This window comes from Camellia sinensis, chromosome 8, assembly GCF_055761805.1.
Source record: "Camellia sinensis isolate YWXY chromosome 8, ASM5576180v1, whole genome shotgun sequence".
Lineage (NCBI taxonomy): Eukaryota > Viridiplantae > Streptophyta > Magnoliopsida > Ericales > Theaceae > Camellia > Camellia sinensis.
In genome coordinates, this window is record NC_138968.1 from 84,009,887 (window position 1) to 84,024,348 (window position 14,462).

Below are 14,462 nucleotides of genomic sequence, written 5' to 3' on the forward strand. Positions count from 1 at the left end.
TCAGATGGTGGAACTTTTTGAGCAAAAAGTGTGAGTTTTGTGTAAAATTCCTTGCTCCCCTTCTCTCAAGCCCTAGGCTCAGAAAATACATCCCTCCATAACAACTCTAACACCTAAAAGTAAGTCTAAGGCCTGAAAAAAGTTGAATAAAAGCAAAATAAAACCTAAGAAAAGTATTCAAGCAAGTTTTCTTTTAGTTTTGGTTGCTCTTCGATTTAATATTCATACCAACAAATAAGTTCATCTTTTTCTCTGATTTCATAAAGTTTTAATCAAGTTTTACTTAGAAGATCATGATTAGGGTGTTAGTCTAGCATAATCATCATGTATGCTCTTAGATTTGCATATATTTTTGCTTTTTATTGCATGTTTTAGTTAGGTTATATTTGCAGCATATTTAGGTTATGTGGGGGTGTATTTTTTAGGTCATGCCACGTGACCAAGGTATTAGCCGAGGTGCCACGTGGACAAGCTAGATTTTCTGATATGATTATGGTATTGCCGAGATTTGGTGTGGTAATATCGGAATTCGAGATATTTGGATAGAGGACAAGAATCCTAAAAAAGTGATAAGCTTAGTTCGGATAATGATGAGACTTTTGAGGAGTTCATTCATAACTAACTAAGAGTCCAAGATAAGCATTGTGCTTGAATCCTATGAAATGAGACTTCTAGGAGACGAGGGCACTATTGGCTATAAAAGTGAGGCACCTCCGTAGGTCTAAAGTATACTTTTATTTGTGCATTAAGTACTTGTTTGATATCTTTGAGTGATAAGTTGACTGACTTGATCATCAGAGTGCCGGCCCAGGTGGATGAGCCACTGTGGTATTTTTGTCTTCTTGTTGGCAAGTGCTTGGTTAAATCTATTCTGTCACGTACTCTCTAGCTAAGTTCCATGTTTAATTGTGAGATCAAAAATCAACACCCACAGATTAGATTATTCTTGATATTGTCATGCATATAGCCCAATTTAATTATTGTATAATAGTCAACATATTTAGCTTTTATGTGTTAATTGCTTTGTTTGCATTAAATCATGTTAGTAGTCATAAAAGAAGGCTTAGGTTTGCATTGTGTGTGCTTAGTTGCATATTAGGGTTTATATTTATTTTATGTAATGCATGTAAGACGTTTGAGCGGACATCTTGGTAAGTTCTCTTAATCTTTATAGTATTTGTGTGCCCTTGTTGCATTGTCTCTTTCAATAATCCAAGTCTATGTGTTCCCCCCCCCCCCCCGCCGCAAAATTGATTGTTTTGAATGATTTTTATGAATATTATTTATTTTGGATTAAGTTTAAGGCCATAAATCAATAAATATATTCTTTACTCTGTAATCATCATTTTTAGAAAAAGATATGACTTTCTTTAAATCCAAAATAAATTATATTTATTCAGGCCTCGTTTGGAAACATACTTTTTTAATAATTTTTTGACTTTTTGGCTAAAATATGATGAAAAAAAAAGCTAGTATGTTTGAAATGACTTTTGACTTTTTACGAAAAGATGTGCAAAAAGTAGAGTGAAAAGAGAATATTTAACTTTTTGGTATAAGTTGTTGATTTTTTGACTATTTTAATAACTTTTTGACTTTTTGGCTTAAAAAATCACTTGCCAAATGAGGCTTCAATCATCTAGTTTTAGGTTTTTAGGCTTAAAATGAAGTTTGTGTATAATTAGCCACTAAAATTATAAAATAGAAAGTAAGTAGAGGCCAATCTTCGGATTGAGCAAAATGGGGTGCTATCATTCAATGACCTTCGCTTTTTGTACCTAAGCTCTCGAATCTATAAATTTTCTGGTTATGACGGATAAGTCCATAACTTAGTTTTCATTATTAAAGGTTTCTTAATTTCCCTTTAAAAGTTAAGTAACGACTCTTTGTTGTTAAAGCAAGTTTGCACAACATTTGTGTGGGAAACGAACCTTAGACTCGAAAAAGGCACGGCGCCCATAATGGACCAGACAAAAATTTTAAAAGCCTGAATTAAATTTGAAATGGATTGGGCAAAAATATCGGACAACCTAAAACTTAAATTATATATATAAATTAAATACACATATAAATTATTAATCATTCAATGATGTTAAAATAAAGGAAATGAGTATGGTGCACACCCCTAAGCACTTTACAACAACAGAAGAAAATAGCATAACTGTATACTTTTTGAATTATAATTAAAATAAAACATAAAAGTCATAATCAAAATCTCAAAATAATGTCATAACTAAAGAAAAAAATGAGTTATAACAAAAAAAGAAAATGACGTAACCAAGAATGCATATAGTATGAGGAGTGTATGATAGAATTCTTCTAAAAATAAAACACTAATTTAATATATTATTATTATTTATTTACTAAAATGACTTCAAAATAATAAACGAAAAAAGTTAGATTATCTTAAATGAAAATTAGAACGACTATATTGACCGACAAAATTATATTTTACATATTTTTTTAATTCAAAATCAGGTTAAATAAGGGATTAAAATATGTATAATTTGTATTAACTTTATAATATGTGGTTCGATATTGATTTGACCTATTTTATTTATTTTGTTATCATATTATGTCATAATCAAGTTCATGTCAAAATATAATCAATTATAATTCACTAATTTTATGTAACTTTTCTATTGTAGTGAAAATTGGAATAGTGTATATTTAGAAAAATATTTTAAAATTCTTAATAAATTTGACAAATATTAAAAAATAAAATCATAATTTTTTCATGAATTTATAATTAATTTTTGGAAAAACCAACCGAGTCCGAAGAGTCAACACTCAATTGATTTGTATTAAGCTCCAAGGATGCAAACCAATTGTCTCTGCGGAATATGATTTAATACTGTACAGGAGATCTTAATGTCTTTTTTTTTTTTTTTTTTTTTGAAAGGAATTTGATAAACATGTCATAGGCCTCGTTGGGTAGAATTGTGGGAAATTGATTATAACTTATATCTTAACAGCTTATACCTTATAACTGCGAACATAAGCTAATTTTTGACTTATAAATTAAGTTTTTCCTCCCCTACTCAAAGAATAAGTTGATTTTTAACTTACAAAAAGTTATAAGTTGTATTGTTAAGTTGAACCAAACACATCAAAATAACTTAAATTAAGCTAAAAACTGAAATAAGTTAGAAATAAGCTCTACCATAGAAAGGGTTACTCTCTGTCAAACTTAGTTATCATCATATTTATGAGTTTGCTACATATCCAATAAAAAAGAATGTTGAGATTATGGATTTAATTCATAGAAAGAGCAGTTTGATATTGTAAATGATAGATTGCTTTGCACTAGTTGAGAGATAGATAAAACGCTTGCCATTAGAGAATTCTCCGGCATGATTTTTGGTCAGGAAAATCCTTCTGATGATCAAATTAATATCTGATGGAGAAGAAATAGACTATATAAGAAATGATTTGTTATTGTTGTGTACTTTTACTGCTTCACCTTCCTTTTAGAATGCTAAGGATCCTTTCTTAGGAGTGCAGATCCTCTGCCGTGGAATCCTGCGGTCTTTCCTGCCGTGGTATCAAAACGACGTCGTTTTAGTATTTTTTTTTTTTCCGATCCTTTTCTTTTCCTCATGTTTTCTGTTCTGTGAGAACCCTAACAAGCAAGAACAGAGACGAAGAGGGCGACAACGCGGAGAAAGCACCCAAAAAAAAGAGGATTTACTCTGAAGTTCAATGTTTGGTAGCTCAGAAAATCTAGAAAATGAAATAAATTTCTCGCTTGATTTTGGTGTCCAAACATGTTTCAAAAGGAAGATCAAAATCAGCCTAATTGTTGTGTCATCCCCAGCTGAGAGTGAGAAAAAGAGGTAGTATTATCAACCTGGTACAAACAACAGAAAAAAATAATCTCTGTAGTTCTTTAATTTTAGACTTTTCTCATCAACCAAATAGAGAAGTAGTGAACACCCAGTTAGAAATGAGAATTTTGAATGGAGAATCAGAATCAAACAACCCAAATTACCCACAAACCTCAAATGAACAACCTCACAAAACATAAATACAAACATTTATCTATAATGCGTATAAATATATGGAGTTCTGACCATTTCACATTTTTTTTTTTCTAATTCAAAATCAAACACAGTATTATCCATTTAAGTAAAAAAAGCTTGAAAGAAAAAAATCATTATGTTGTTGATTCTAATTCCCATTTGGGCTTGTTGAAGATGAGTTTGATTATGGGTTTGAATTGATTGTTTTGGGTATTGTTGTGATTGCTGGAGTTGATGTTGTTGAAGTGACATTGGGTGGGATTGAGAGTGTTGATGGAATTGTGCATTTCTTTCTTCAGATTCTTCCTGCATACATCCGCATTGCCGGAAAACAAATCTATTTTCTGTTCATCAACGACGTTGATTGAGGGATTTCATCACTGAGATTATTGAATGAGAGATTGATTGACGAATTCACCGGAATAGTTTTCGTGAATTCTGAAGATACAGACCCAGAAACCTTGTTGTATCAATCCATCTCCACCAAAATCATCAGGCAAAGACCCATTGTAGAGATTCAAAGATAGATCTAGAACCTCCACAAAATCAAACCCACTCGGAATTCCACCAGAAAAGTTTGAGACTCGATTGTTTTCTACTTTTTGGTGTTTTACTGAGAGAGATTAGTCGGCCATCTTCGTCTCTCTGTTCTTTGTCGTTGGGATTCTTGAGAAAAGAAAACAGGGGGAAAAGAAAAGCAAAAAAAAAAAAAAAAAGAATGACACAAAACCACGTCGTTTTAAGACCCGGCAGGAAACGTCGCAGGATTCCACGGCAGAGGATCCAGACTCCCTTTCTTAGGCTGAAATCTAATCATCCAATTGGTCTGTCAGACATGGGGAAATTACCCATAGGTCCCATGGGAAACATGTGATCTCCATTTAATCCCATAACTTTTTCACTACACCCAAAAGTCATTTCCTCTCTCTCTTTGCTTTTTGCTTCCCTTCCTCTCTCGTTTTTTTTTCTACATTTTTCTGTCACCGTGTTTGTCATGGAAGAGGACCACCGGTGATCATATCTTTCTCCATTGATCGGGGTTCATTGATAACCACCAAGCATTGAAATCAGCTCCGACGAAGAAGATGATATATTTTTCGACGAAGAAGATGATATATTTTCCGACGAAGAAGATGAATGGATCTACTTAGATCTGATATAGATCTACTCAGATCTACATTAGATCTGAGTAGATCTACATAGATTTGGTTAGACATCCGTCTTTCCCCTTCGATCTCTTTTTTTTTTTTTTCTCTCTCTGCTATACACTTCTGTTTTTCTGTTCTAATGGAGAAAATTTTCGAATTCTGAACAAGCAGTTTTCGAGTTTTAGTTACAGGCGGTGAAAACTGTAAAATTTTGCAGTTTTATAACATTCTTTAGAACTGTAAAATTTTACAGTTTCATAACATGTTTTTTAATTTTTTTTTTTCCGGCAATATTCTAGACATTCCGGTGAGTCTCCGGCGACCGTTAAACGGAAGTCCGACTGTAGTAAGATGTGAACAGTGTCTATAAATTAAAAAAAAAAAAAAGGATTTTTTGGTAACAATTAAAAATGTGTTGGATTAATTGGTGCAAGTATTTTGTTTTGAGATTAATTGGGTTTTGAACTTGTTACATGGGACTTATCAGTACGTTCCCCGTCAGACATCGAGTGGTCTAGTTTTGATAAATGTCTTTTCATTTATTTGATCGGCTATCTTGTGCTTCTTTAGCCGACTTGCTTTAATTAGCTCTTTTGGTATTCCCTTTATGAGTTGTTATTGGGCCAACGCCAAGTCTTTGGGCCCTTATTAGGTCTCTACATTTTGCGTCTTTCCCTTCATACTTTTGTTAGAGGCCGCTCCTAGATCATGAATTTTTACCTCTTCTAGAAGTATCATTTGACGTTTATTTATCCTCCACTATGAAGATTGCATGTGGTTGTTGGGTCAATTCTTAAGGTGATTATTGGGTTTTGTGATTGTTAGCTTTTTAGTTATTGGCCGATTTTAATTTTCCATTTATATAATCTCATATATTTTAAATTAAGAAAAATTATATTGACACCCTTTGAGATTTGGTTTAATTACTATCCATCCCTGACATTTTAAAAATTAATAATAGTCTCATTTTACAAACGTTCATACTTATATAAAAAAAATATCAACTCCTAGTAGAAAAACAAAAAAAATTATATTAAAAAAAAGTAAAGAAAAGGGAAAAAAAATAAAAAGTAAAACAAAACAAAAAAAGAGAGAGTGCATAAGTACAATATCTTCATTCCGTCTAAATAATTACAATGACAGGGGGGATTAGTGTAATTTTCTAAACGTCAGGAAATGATATGTATCAAACACAAACCTCAGGGGTGTAAGTGTAATTTACCCTTTAAATTAATATTCTACGTATTGAATTTTTTTTTTTTTTTAAAAAAAGCGGTAACTAATTCATCTTGGTCCACTCCTCTTTTGACATCAACACCATGGAATTTGATGGATATGATGGTGGGAAGGAATTGTTTGAGAAATTCTTGCGTAATTTACATACTTGAGTCTTTAGTTGGACAAATCCTTTCACTGGTTAAAAGACATCAATGACAAGCGGAAATTTGAAAAGAAATTAGTAAAAAATTATAATGAGAATCTTAAAAAAGTTACTTAACAAAATAATTTCTTTTAACTAAATATTAAACATGTGCAGGGATAGACCCGTGTATAGACAACGGGTGGCCATGACTCCCTACTGATCAATACTAGATATCATAAAGAAATGTTATAAAAAGTCTTTATGAAAATTCTTCACTTTTAGATTAATTTATAGTGTTGTATTGTATGTTTTACAATCATTTTTGGATTATAATTTCATAAATTTTTTTATAATATTTATTTTATCATCCGTTAGATTACTCAAATTCACTTTTATTACTATACTCAAATATGACATGTTTTGCAAATATATGCATAGTGTGGCCTCCTATCTTCTTCTTCTTCTCTTTTTTATATTACTTTATTTTTTTATTTATTATTTACAACAATGATTCATCCCACTAAAAATATCACCACTAATAGTACTAATGCATTAAAAAAGAAAAAAAAAATACAACTCCAAGACCAAAACATCACATCATTAATGACGGGACCCACTGTCACCTAATTAGTGGGAGCACTAATTAGTGCTCCCAAACATTTTTCTTATTATTTATTGTCTAATCATCAACACCAACCAGGTTTAGAGACCCTTTGCAAGGAAAGATGTATATATTTTTTATTTTAATCTATTGTACACATATTTTATATGTTATCGTAAAATGGTCCAACCAGAACTCACTGTTTGTATAGTGATAAACATATTGTTATTTGGGCATTGTTTGGCAAATGTTATTTTTTGTTTTTTGGATTAAAATTCAAAAAAAAAAAAAAATTTAAAATAGTCAAAAAGACAAAATGTCACATCAAATCCACAATCATTTCACTTTTTCTTTCACAAACTTCCCATCCAATTACAAAAAAATCAAATCATATTCCCAAACACAAAAATTTTAACCTACTAAAATAACCAAAAACTAAGATAGCATTTGGTAGAATTTTAGAATTATGATTTGAGAATAGAGTTGTATTTTGAGTTTATAAGTTTTGGAATTATGATTTGAGTATGTAAAATTTGTTTGGTTATGAGTTTTGAATTGAATTTGAAATTTTTAATATGACATATGATATTTGATTAAAAAACTTATAATTCATAGGCTCCCGTTTGGTAAAGCTGTGGAAAAGTGATTATAGATTATAACTTAACAGATTATGGCTTATAGCTGTGAACATAAGCTATTAACCTGTTTGATGTAGCTGTGAGATTATGGATTTAAGCAGCAGAATAGTATTTGGTTAATAAGCTGTAAAATAACTTTTTACTGTATAATTGTCAATTTTGCCCTTATATGATATAAAAATGATTATTTTTTCATTTTTTTAGTTTTAATTTAAAAAAAAAATATTTTATTAATAAAAATTAATATAATTAGTATTACAAAAGTTAATATAATTAGCATCAATTAATACTAAAATTAATAACAGGATCAATTAGTATAATTTTTTTCATTTTTTCATTATAAATGAATAAGGTGTCAATTAATGGCTTAATTACCATAAATTAATACTAAAATTAATAATAGTATCAATTAGTATAGTTTTTTTTTCATTTTTTCATTACAAATTAATTAGTGTCAATTAATGGCTTAATTAGCATCAATTAATACTAAAATTAAAAATAGTATCAATTAGTATAATTTTTTTCATTTTTTCATTATAAATGAATTAGGTGTCAATTAATGACTTAATTACCCTCAATTAATACTAAAATTAATAATAGTATCAATTAGTATAACTTTTTTCATTTTTTCATTACAAATTAATTAGTGTCAATTAATGACTTAATTAGCATCAATTAATACTAAAATTATTAATAGTATCAATTAGTATAATTTTTTTTCATTTTTTCATTATAAATGAATTAGGTTTCAATTAATGGCTTAACTACCATCAATTAATACTAAAATTAATAATAGTATCAATTAGTATAATTTTTTTCATTTTTTCATTACAAATCAATTAGTGTCAATTAATGACTTAATTACCATCAATTAATACTAAAATTATTAATAGTATCAATTAGTATAAAATTATTTCATTTTTTCATTACAAATCAATTAGTGTCAATTAATGACTTAATTACCATCAATTAATACTAAAATTATTAATAGTATCAATTAGTATAAAATTATTTCATTTTTCATTATAAATTAATTAGTTGTCAATTAATGGCTTAATTAACATCAATTATTATTTTTATTCATTAATTATTATTATTTTTTATTAAAAAAACACAGAAAACCTCCACGCAAACACAAAAAAAAAAAAAGGAAAAAAGATTGATCTATAAAACCCTAGCGGCGGCAGGCACAGAGACAACAAGAGCAGAGAGAGAGTTTTTAAGAGAGCGCCACCATTATCACCGAAGGCTACCTTTTTCTTCTCCACCGGAGAAGAGATTGTGAAGAAAGTGATCGCAGAAGAGAGAGAAGAGATCGATCGTGTAATAACCCGACTCTCGTACATGTTTTCTGAAATACTTTCAGTCCCTTTATTCTGCGCATTTAAATGTTTATTGTGAAATTTCATGAGAAATTAAGTTTAACTAAGTAAACCTTATGATTATAGATCCATATCTGTTTAATAAGAAAACATATCTGTCACAATTAAAATGTTTGGATCAAGAATTGAAAGCCTTAGGAGATCAATAATCCGAAATTAATCTTATATTTGAGATCAACATAATTTTTAGGTAATAATAAGTGTTTCTGTGAAATTCAATTTGGAATGATTAAATTGATTAAGTTTTGTCTTTACTCACCTTTAGCAATATATCTATGTTCTTTGTATATTTGACTCATTTTGACTTAAAAAGCCATTACTCAAGATATTTTCCTAAGAGAGGAATGAGAAGAGAAGAGTTTGAGAGGAAGAGAAAAGTTCTTCAAGGAAGAATTGGGAAAAATTTAGAGGGTTGTAGGGAATTTAACTCAAGGTATGTCTAATCCTTTTTAATTGGCCCTCTCTTTGAATTGTGTAGGAATTCCTCTATATTATTGTATCAAATGATTAATAGAGTTGTTGTCTCTTGTGTTGAATTGATTTGGAATTGAATTGAAGTATCTAGTGAGAAATTAACATCAATCTTGAGCTCATTTACATGAATAAATGGTTGTATGTGTATGTGTGTGTGTGTGTGAGTATGTGTGTGAAAGATGGAAATATTTTGAAATTAAGTTATGTGGTGAGTTTAAGATTAAAGATCTAATTCATATTTGGATTGATACATGTGTATAATTCCTATTTACATGCCTTTTGAACCATGTTTGAGCAATTAATGAGTCTATTTTGAGCCTTCTACATGCTCCCCAAAAATTGAACTTTGTGTGAATTTTGAACTGCTCTCACAGGGGAATCGCCACACGTGCGGCCAGGCTTACAGCCGTACGTGCGGAAAACAGGGAAAAATTTGGCTGTTGACACTGAAAAAAAGGCACGTGCGGGACCCTATTGCCGCACGTACGGGGCTCACAGCCGCACGTGCGGCCCATGCTGTAAAATTCTGTCTACTCTGTTTTATCTGTTTAACCCTCTGGGATGGCTAGAATTGGTATTTGAAGTTTTTTTACAACGCTTATTAATGTACTAGAAGTTATCAAATCAAATGTGAGTTTAAAAGAAAAGGAAGTTGACTAATTTGTGGGTTGTATGTGTGCCTAGGTCACATACCAGAAGGAATTGCTGCGCCATCAACGCACTGTGAGTAATAGTACAGAAATGTACATTTTATTTACCATTGATAATTATTGTCACTAACGCTCTATTCCTTGTAAGTGTTACATGAACATTTATAACGATTGGAAATCAATGTGAACTTATGTGAACGCTGAAAGATTTGCGTACATCGGTATAACTTTGGAATCCTTTTGTTCTGTCAATAACAAATATTAACCCTATGTTATCTATCAGCATACTACGTTACTTCTTAAAGAATAAATAGAACTTATGTTCATCATTGAACAATGGTATATGTATGAATCCAAGATTATTCTGTTGTGTTACATATGGACCTGAGGTCGTTTAGAATCTACGACATGAATGCAAAGGTTTAACATCATTAAGTAACCCACGTTAGAATGTAAATTGTTCTGTCTTTGTTAAGCGTATTGTAATGACATGATATGGATGGTTTGGCCTTTAAGACCTAATGATTCTGATATAGAACAAAGTACTGCACGGAACTAAGTGCTGCAATGCGAGCCACCACTAGAATCCGTACTAGCCACCTCTTGAGTCCATACATATGTGAACTGAGGCTTATGGCCGTTCTGTGAAAGTTATGAGGCCTATGGCCGTTTTGTGAAAGTTATGAGGCTTATGGCCGTTCTGTGATATATGTGAGGCCTATGGCCAATCTGTGGCATCTGGGCCTATGGCCATTCTGTGTGATCTGTTAGTATGAAACAAAGTGTTGCACGGAACTAAGTGCTGCCATGCGAGTCACCTCTTGAATCCGTACGAGCCACCTCTTGAGTTCATACATGCGTGAAAAGGGCTTAATGCCGATCTGTTTAAGGGCTGATTGCCATTCTGTTTAAGGGCTTAATGCCACTCGGTTCAAGAGCTTAAAGCCATTCTGTTTAAGTTTAGGCCTAAGGCCATTCTGAAAATAATTACAGGATGAAGTTAACTATATGTCCTCTGCCCTTTTACATGTACATTGTAATTCAAGTTAATTGTTAAATTGTTATGTACTACTATTCACTGAGCTTGGCTCACTTTATGTGATATTTGTTTCTGTAGGCACTCCACTTGGAGGTCAGTCTTAACCAATGGCATCCATTCCTCTTTTGTCATCCTCAGAGGGTCCAGACACTCATATGAAGGTGTAACCACCCCATTTTTTTGACCGCCCTTAAGACTTGGGCACTACTGATGGTTTACTTGGTGGAGAAAGGTGTGCAAGGCAAAGGTTCAGTTTCTTCGGCAAGGAGAGAGTCAAATCTCAACTTCACACCCCTTTTGGACCGAAACAATCTTGATCAAAAGATTTTGGACCTTGAAACCCTCTCTTTCAAAATGTTTTGAAAATAAAGTTCCTACGATGTTCCGACGCTCACATTTTTTTAAATGTTGCAGTTTTCGGTAAATCGAGCAAGGACAAAGTGGAAATGAATGAAAGAGAGATGAGATTTTTGAAAAATCTTTCAAAACACCTTACTTAGGGGTTTGGAGTTGAAGAAAAGAAGAGAAGGGGGAAGAAACCTAGTTGGGGGAGAAAACGGGCATAAACCGTTAAGAGAGGGATGAGCAGTTCTCGCTGAATCAGGCCTATTCATTTACATACTTGGATTTCAGCTATGAGGCCACCACCATTGGAAATCTTATTTCCGGGGCTTCATTTTGCACTCAAGAATCTCCTAAAACCAAGTCCGGACGGGGAAGATATGGTTGATTGAAGTAGGGCATCACTCCGGTTGGACCGAATCTGCGCGGCTTCACCAAAACAGGCATAACTTTTTGCACAGGAGGAATTTTGATACAAGGCTGGTTCCATTGGAAAGCTAACTTCTGGGGCTTCAATTTGGACACCTGGACGACCACTTTTGGACTTCCCAATCACTGGCCGACCACCTTTCTTTCCGACAGACCAATTTTTTGTCTTGAAAAACCAGAAAAAGTAGCAGGCCGACCAAAAAAGGTGGTCGGCCGACCACCTGAACCTTTTGACCTGGTCGGCCGACCACCTGAACTGGTCGGCCAGCTTTCTCCTTTTTTGTCTCAATGAGTTTAAGCCAGCTGTGCCAGCTGGAAGCCTCAGAATGCATCCTCTATACACGTGTATGGAGGATGTTTAAGCTAGCTTTTAAGCTTCTTGGAGAAGCTTTAGACCTTCTCCTCTATAAAGGAAAGGGCCCTCTTCCATTGCTAGGGTTTAGAACATGTTTTGAGCATACATACTCTTTCCCTCCATATCTCTATATTCCAAGCTCCAAAAACCCTTGTTCTTGGTCCCATTCCACTACACCTCCAAGCACAACACCTCCATTATCAACCTAAACACCTAGGAGCTCATTTTCAAAGGTTGGAGAGTTTCTATTTTGTTCCAGAAGTTGCTGGCCCTCTGCTCTACAAGGGTAAGACACTAGTTCCCTCTTTTGGCCCTTATTTTGCTTCATTGTTTAGCCTTACTTGCAAGCATTTTTGGATTTTATCATAAACTTAAAAAAATTTTTGTGTTGAGCTTATAAACATGTTTGTTTAAGGTCATTTTTCTGTTGGGGGTCATCTATCCCCTTACATGCTTCATTTCCTCTTGTTTTGAGCTATGCATTAGAGCATTTGTGTTGGCCTTGGTTTGGCCTTTTAGCCACTGAAATCTAGCGGATTTTCAGTGGCTAACATGTGTTTTTTAGCCTTAAAATCAGAGAGGGGTGGCCCTCTCACTCCTTGTTTTGTTTACTAGCTTTGTTGGCCTTCCAAAGGGCCCCTTATTTGCATGTTTTGAAGTCATGTTTCAGGCTCTATTTGGTGAGTTTTAAGGTCTGCATAAGCTCTTTCCAGAGCCCTTTTGGCCATTTTGAATGTCTATTATACATGTGTAGAACAATCCTATTCAAGGCCTTTCAAAGGGGCTTTCACTTGCATGCTTCCTAGACTAATTTCAGGGCCTTTTTAGTGGGTTTTAGGACCCTCATAACCTCTATCCAGAGGTGGTTTTTCCATTTTGTGTGTCCATCATATATGTGTAGAATAACCTCTTGCATGGCCTTTCAAAGGAGCACTTCATTCTTGCATGTGTTGACTGAGTTTCAGTGGTTTTTTGGGCATATTTTGGCATGGCATACTTCTATTTTTGGCTGGTTTGGTGAGCTCTCATGTGCTTCATATAGCTGTAGTGCAAATCATGGTTCACTAGCTTACTTCGCATGCTTTGTTGACCCTTGATTTTAGCTCTTTTTGGCCTTGCCTTAAACTGATTTTGTACATATTTTGGATTGACCTAGCTCTATTTTTGAGTCTTATGGTCGAATGATATTTGTTTTGCGTGCTTGTAGTTCAATACACTTGTCTAGCTTTGAGTTTCGAGGTCCATTACATGTATATGCTGAGGCATTTTCTTGTTTTAGGGCCATTATACATCATATTTCAGAGCTTATGTGAATGCCATATTCCCATGTTTCACACTCTTTAAATGCGTTTGAGAGTCGGGCTTGTATGCCTTATTTACTGACCATTGAATGAGCTCCATTTCTTTGCATTCTGAGCCATCATTTTAGGTCATTTCCCCATTGTTTCAAACCTGCCTAGGGCCTATTTGGAGTTGGTTTTTCCATTCGTGTATTGCTTTATGTACCTCTAGTGTAATCCGCTTCACTAGTTTCAGTATTTGGGTCATCTAGCTTGCATTGTGTGACATATTTTCATGATTCGGAACCATTGCGCATCATGTTTCAGAGCTGGAAATTGCATGTTTGTAGGCCATCTTTCATCCCTTGCCATGTTTTGGTAGAGTGGCATTTGATGCCTTAGGTTCGGTCCATTGCATTCGTGCATGTTTGCATGTATTTCGGTTGTCTCATTTTCCTCATATGGTTACTGATGTGAGTGTGGTTGAGGTCCACTCATATTGGTGTAAGTCCATCGTGCATTGTGTATGCCATTTTAGTCCATAGCATTGCGTATGCTAGGTTGCATGTTAGAGCATTGTGTATGCCATGTCATATCACGCGCATTATGTATGCCATTTTAGTCCATAGCATTACGTATGCTAGGTTGCATGTTAGAATTGCATTCATGCATATCATGCATATTGCATTGTGTTTGGAGTAGGGTTTAGTCCAAACACGGGAAATGAGGGACGTTTCGTACT